This window comes from Diorhabda sublineata, chromosome 10 (genome assembly GCF_026230105.1).
Source record: "Diorhabda sublineata isolate icDioSubl1.1 chromosome 10, icDioSubl1.1, whole genome shotgun sequence".
Lineage (NCBI taxonomy): Eukaryota > Metazoa > Arthropoda > Insecta > Coleoptera > Chrysomelidae > Diorhabda > Diorhabda sublineata.
The window spans coordinates 12,066,111-12,073,279 of record NC_079483.1 but is presented as its reverse complement, the minus strand read 5'-3'; the positions used below and the strand labels follow the sequence as shown (position 1 = coordinate 12,073,279).

The window sequence follows — 7,169 nt, the reverse complement described above, 5'->3', positions numbered from 1 at the left end:
TTTGATGACGAGTTTATTGAGTTTACGCAAGATTGTCAGTTCTTCATTCTCTTTGAGGAAGCTACGAGGAAGCATTTTTCTGTAAAAGCCTGCAAATCTCATTGGTTAGTTGGCAGCTAAACTGAAGTGACGTTTAGAAAGAGAAAAATAGCTTTCATATCACCGCAAGCTAATTCCATTTATTCTGGATATGACGGACCATTGCCTACGAATATCAAGGCACTAAGAGACAATCCATTTTTTTTCTAAAAGCCTTAACTTTTGTCACAAATTGTTTTTCAAACTAGTTTTTGAAAAAAGCATTTTTGTAAAACAGCGTGGTGTTGCCAATTAGCTGATAACCGTCAATTGAATCTTATTTGTTGCAGAACCGTTGCAACAAACTAACACAGTTGTTTGTCAATTTTGAAATCTGATGCACCTTGTTCCTCTCTTGATTCAAAACGTTTGATACACAATGCTTTGAATTTGAGTCCTGTCTACTATGTCTTTAAACTCCTCAAGGTACTCAATAACTGCTGTGGGCGCTAGTCTTACGGTCAAGGATTGCGAAGAGGTAGCATAATAATCAAAGTTCGATAACTACTTCAAACTTACTATAAACAAAATTGAACTTAGTCACGCATGATGAATCTCTATGAGAAGCGTAGCTTCGCTGAGATTTAGACATTCGAAATCTGCTTGCTCTTCACGTTAATTCTCATTACTAGTTAACTGTTTCGTAAACGTAAAAAAGCGTCATTGTTAAAAAGTTGTAGCTATTTGAGAATTTCATGTAATTCTGCTATAATTACAATTTCATTACAATTTTACATAAATCTGCTTCATATAAAAAGCCGTCTTCGTTGTCGGGTTAATATGGAAAAAAGGAATTTCCAAACTAATATTATCCTGAAAGCACTCTGTCAAACATAGGTTTGAGGATATTTACACATTCCTCATTGGATAATGAATCCGTATTATATCACAGCCACGGAAGAAGCCAATATGATACTCAAAGAGTTGATCACTTTCAATACGAACGATCTTAAGTAGAAGTTTAATTAATGGAATCAGATGTTCTAGTTGCAACTCAACGTTGAAACAGCATCCTGTATTATGCGAAAATATAACTTATCCCTTTTGCATCATCAGATCTAGTCGAACAATTTTCAGTGAGGTTGCAAACATTTTGACAAAACAAAGAAAAGAGAAACGAGGGCGCAGCTACTGGATTTGTAGAAAATCATCAGGTTTAACCAGTTTTTTCAACTTTCCAATTTTATATTCAGTTAATTACATACCTGCTTAATTCTGCTGAATTTTTATGACGAAATGATACCAAATTTGGTATTTTATACCAACAGGAAAAAAAATTAGTTTGGTAGTTCCTGCATTAAGCACAGTCTCAAAACAACAATAATCGTGTATTAACTTATAAATTTCAAGTTAATGCTATGAGCAATAATTATTGATGACCCATTACTTAATTAGAAATATTTTTCTTGAAAAATAGAAGACTAAGGAACGAAGAACGGTCTTGTACAACGACAAAATAAACAAGACAATAGTATTGTGAATAATTCATCAGAAAATATTCTGTTGAATATAATAACACAACTAATTATACTTCTAAGAGGTGTGGTAAAAAAAGACAATGAATAATTTTATTAGAAACAAAGAAAAATAGTAAACATAACATTTAAATTATTCTAGTACTACCCTTCTTAACACTGCATTTATCGCAATCTGCTCAAACGATTTTTTCTTAACCTTCTGAAGCTAACATACCATCTCAGAGACCGACGGTTTACAATTTTTCCGAAAATTTACGATTATGCTACACTACAGCCCAATGGTACCTTCCTACCTCAAACAACTCTCTGCAGTACAAAATTGTGGGTGGCATGTATCAAAATGATATAATGTAAAAAAAAACAAATTAATAGTTGGTATGACCGCCTTTTCTTGCAATCAACTGGCCAACGCGTCTCGGCATCCGCCGAATCAAGTTATCGCTAACATGGTCAGCCATATTGTCCCACTCTTCTTGAAAGGCAACGGTCAGGTCTTGATGGATTACAGGCATTTGAATGCAGAAAAAATCGTGAGCCTTGCTTCATATCAAAAGATGTCACCAATTAGAAGAAACTTTTATGAAAATGAAAATTATATTGCTGGTAAAATGAAAGAAAATCGTCACAACATTCTCGATCTCTTTCGAACAGATGGCATGGGATTCGAAATATTCAGGATGACAATGTCATTAGAAATATTCAAACTCTTGCTTCAAAATTTCCAACTGGACGGTAAAACAACAAGACCAGAACGACAAAAATATGATAAACTGGCAGTGGTGGAGCCTTGTGAGATGACTCGTTGTTGTGCAGACAAAAGAAAGGCGATTATCCATTTTTTGTGTTTCTTGTAGAAGTTTATAATTGATTCGCATATAACAAACTCTTATCGCTAAGCTCTTCAAAAATAAAATAAATAATCATCATTATGTTCGGCTTTGATTTTTCCATCAAGAGCTCTAAATTTTTGTCTCAGGATCGTAGTCAGTTTCCTTCATATTATTGTAGACATCAAGATAAATTCCTAAAAAAAGATTCAAAATAAAAATGTAATAATTGTTGTAATCAAGTATAAGAAAAAAAATATAATTATACAAATCATTTCAATGAAACATTTCACTATAAAACATTTTAATGCCATAATTTCTAGAAAAGCTCGGAATATTATTACAGATTTAATAATTATAATTTATGAATAAAATGAATGAAATTTTGAAATCAACTAATTTACTTTGGAGTTCGATGAAATGAGTATTCAATTGCCACCTAAAAGGCAAGCCTACATTTTTCAATATAATTTGATTTTAGCATACGTTTAAAGGATTTATACTTAAAAAATGTTGAATTTTATTCAGAGAAAATAATTGAAAACCACTCCAAAAATAACTTTTTTCAAAATATCTCAAAAACGTGAAAAAGTATAAAAAAAGGTCCAAACAAAAAATGTAGGGACTAAAATTTTCTTGAATCACTTTTGCAATAGAAACCGAGATAAAGATTTTTTTTACTAGTTTACAAACCTCATTTGAGCCATCCTCATAACCTTGGTTTTGTTTGACATAAGCTTCAGAGTTCACCTTACCGTTTAAAAATGCTGTTTCTACATCCATTTGTTCAATACATATGCCCATTTGAAAACAATAAGACAACAAGATTTTTATAGTTTGCATTTTCGCTAAAGGTGAATAAACATCCTCAGTTTTGTAAGTTTGTCGAAAGCTTCTTACCACTAATCTAGCTTTATCAGATTTTTTGAATATACCGAAAACTTTTTATTGTCAACATTTTCGACTAATTTCCAAGTTTAATTTTTAATTGAACAATCAATGTCTTTATTCATGGCCTTTTTCCAAAATTGACTCTCTAATGTTATAATTCATACATTCACCTCAATTTACTAAGCTATCATTAGGCGACTAATTGTCAGGATTTTTAATTTTCAAATCATTGCTTATATTATCACAGACAAATTCATCTCACTATACCCAATTAAAATACCCAAATCAGCCTTTTTGTCCCATTTAGAATTTCTTTTCTGTTCCGGTTTTCTGACAAAAACTTTACTGCCGTATGAGCTCAAATTTGAAATATTGGGTTTTTTACCAAAAAATATTTCATAAGGTGGCTTTCTTTTAATCGTATTAATTAACGTTGGTTTCTTTAAATAAGTTGCTGCACGCACTATTACGGGCAATATCTCTTATGTACGTTTGCTTCGTCTAATAAACAACGCGCCATATTCATAATCTTTCTATTAAAACGTTCTGCTGTTCTATTTAATTCATGTACATAAATAGGATAGACAATTATTTTTAACAATGCCTCTTTCTTTTGCAAAACTGTGAATCTTACTATTCAAATATTCCGTGCTATTATCACATCTCAAAAATTTAACCCTTTTTGCAGACAAATTTTCACTTTCATTCACATACTCAACCAAACATTCATACACTTCTCTCGATTTCATTACATATACTTTAGCAATTTTACTTTATTCATCAATAAATGAAATTTCTAAATTTTTTTGGCCTTCTCTCTATTATTTTCAAATGGAACATTACTCATTTTATTTTCAATACAGGTTTTACATTTCATATATTCCAATGCAAGTTTCCTTGGAATAGCATTTTAACAGCTGCTTTTTTGTAAAAACATCTAAGTATTCAAAATTTACATGGCCTAAAAACGATGCCATTTTTTTTCTCATATAATTTGTATTCTTATTTGATATATTTACACAAGAAACATCATTATTTATCTTATTTTTCATAAAATATAAGACATTATTTTTTACCGCTTCTCCTGTTACTTACTAACACTTATCAAATTTGACATCATATCTTTAACATAAAACACATTTTTCATATCTACTGAATTTTTTTGACCAAACGCATTAAAAAAGCTTTTGACAATACCAATTTTTGTTGCCTTTAAAATCCTATTATCTCTTAAATAAACATTTACAGGTTATTTTAGAGAGAAGATGTACAGCTTTTGTGACATCTCTTGGGAGGTCGATCGGGAGGTTTCCTTGAAGTTGGTTTTGCATCCTTTGCCCATTTAGACTACCGTCTCTCCAAAATCGTCATCTCGATCTCGTAAATCATATTATATCCTGAATTTTCAGATTTACTTTTATAGCTTTACTCCTTATTTAATCTCTTAGTCTCACTCCTTCAATAGCTCTCAATGTTTTCATCTCTGCTGTTCTCATCACATTCTTTTTTTTTGTTGTGTCTGCTCGAGTTTCTCCTGCATATGTAAGTATAGGTCTTACGATTGTTTTTCCATATGAGGATTCTTGATGCCTTATTTACTTGGGTTCGTACTTCTTGTTGTAAGTTTTTAGAGCTTGTGATCTCGACTCTCAAATATGTTATTACTATTGATTCCTCTTTTCTACAGATATCTGTGTATTGAGTTTTTTGGTTGTTGTTGAACAAGAATAGGCTTAGTCTATCACCTTGTCCAATTCCTGTTAGTATAGGAGATTGTTCGGTAAACTCCTGCTGTGTTTTGTTGTTTTTATTGAGCTCTTCTATTACTTTTATATAATTTACAAATATTCTATGTTCCCAAAGTGTATCAATGGTGGCAGCTATTTGAACTATATCAAATGCTTTCTTGAGATCGACAAAACAAAGGATCACGAGTTTTTGCTATTCAACAATTTGTCTGAGAAAGAGAATTGCGTATATTTTATTCATTAAATTTTTTTAATGATTTTGGTCAGCAGCTAACTCACGCTGTTTAACAAAGATATCCTTCTATAATTTTATGGAAATCACTTAATTGGTGATTTGATTAAATAGTTTGTCAAATTAATGTTTAAAAAACCTTTTTTCTATTAATGTAAAAATATTATGTTAAGAATTTAAAAAATTCGTTTGATGATCATTTTCGATAAATGCCGCATTCACTATAAATGAGGATAAGTTAAAAAAACTTACCTTTATATATTGAACAATTTATATTCGACTTTTCACTTCCAATAACTTCCCATATTAATTTACTGGTAAAATTATAAAGCGTCACTACACTCATTTATTTTACTGTTTTTTTTTCCTTATTCTTAACAAAAATATGTTTTTCTTGAAATATGATTCAACAAAATCAAAGATAATAATATAAAGAGGAATCTTAATATTCCATTATACTAAATACGTTACTACATTAAAAACAACACGTTAACCAACAACAAAACAGAAGATCACAGATAGTGCATGCAGCACAGAATGTGGGTATGTTTTGTGGCGTGCGTTAATTTGGTAATGTTTTCAATGGTAACGCCACAAAACATATCGTGTTGGATATGTTTTGTGAGTAATATTTCACAGAACAACAAAACATCATATATGTAATACTGTAGTAGACAGTTGGTATGGGAAAAACGTCCCTACGTTACGGTGCCGACAATATTCATTTTCTCTCTCGTTCGCGACACTTTATCTATACTTGCTTGAGAATGCGCAGAACCGAGCTGAAACCTCGGAGTATAGAGAAATCGTTGTCATTCTATCATCCTTCTTAGTCGGAACAGCTTTATAGAAACTGTCCATATAGAAGTATTACATATATAAGACAATTTCCAATATATCTGTGGTTTTGGTGACACAGTCAATCAAACACAATTGTGTTTCTCTGTAAGAAAAGCGATTTATTGTTATTAACATGTAAACTAAAAATTACATGAAACAAAAGTATGCACCTATTTAGTACTAAACAAATATTTCATACCTGTAAGAAAAGAAACGACATTTAATGTTATTATTAACAATGTCTGTTCCAAAATCACAAATTAAAATAAACTTAAAAATGAAATTGTTTTCCAGCACACAATCACACAACACGACATTCGAGGTTATGCCCTGCTTCCCATCGATGACAGTGACAGATCATCCGACACAAACGGACTTTATGTGACGTACGGCAAAATAACACGCAAAAGAAAATTATATTTTTCTTTACACATATATGCAAAACATACCCCGACCATATATGTAATACTTCTAATAATGTGGACAGTTTCTATAAGTAGAAGCTGTTCCGACTAAGCGAAACAAATAGTGTATCGTTCTCTCTCTCTTCCAAGCGCTTCAGTTAGTTATTATTTTCCCACTACTTAGAGAATTTTCAAGAATGCGCAGTATAGATAAAGTTGCTCGAACGAGAGAGAAAATGAATACAGTCGGCACCGTAAAGTAGAGATGTTTTTTCCCATGAGAACTGTCCATATAGGAGTATTACATATTTTGACCCCGACATACTTAGGGTGTGTTATGCACAGAACGGACAGATTCATAGACAAGTAGTTTTTTTCGTAGGTTAAATTCCAAGCATAATATTTCAAGTAACGTATGAAGAAGTTCAAAATTGTATTTAATTCTAAGTGACTTTTTAAAACTATTTCTGGTTTCAATTGAAAGAGTCTCTTGACAATTTCAAGATTGTTATAACTTTTATTATATAGGTTTCTTTTTCATTATAGTGATTGCAGATTAAGTGTTGCGGATAAATTTGCAAAAGATTTAGAATAACGCTTATTAATACACACTAATTAATTTTTTTGCTGAAAACTTCACAATAGCTATTTTTAACACGTGTTTTGCTAGA

General features: G+C 31.2%; 1 long non-coding RNA gene across 1 annotated transcript; it reads right to left on the bottom strand.

Annotated features, from left to right (window-relative positions):
* Positions 1 to 1,603: 1,603 nt before the first annotated feature.
* On the bottom strand, positions 1,604 to 6,197 carry LOC130449541 (uncharacterized). Its single transcript, XR_008910458.1, has 2 exons — positions 5,507 to 6,197; positions 1,604 to 2,580 (listed from the first exon to the last, which is right to left on the bottom strand). It is a non-coding gene; the product is annotated as an uncharacterized LOC130449541 (long non-coding RNA).
* Positions 6,198 to 7,169: the final 972 nt, after the last annotated feature.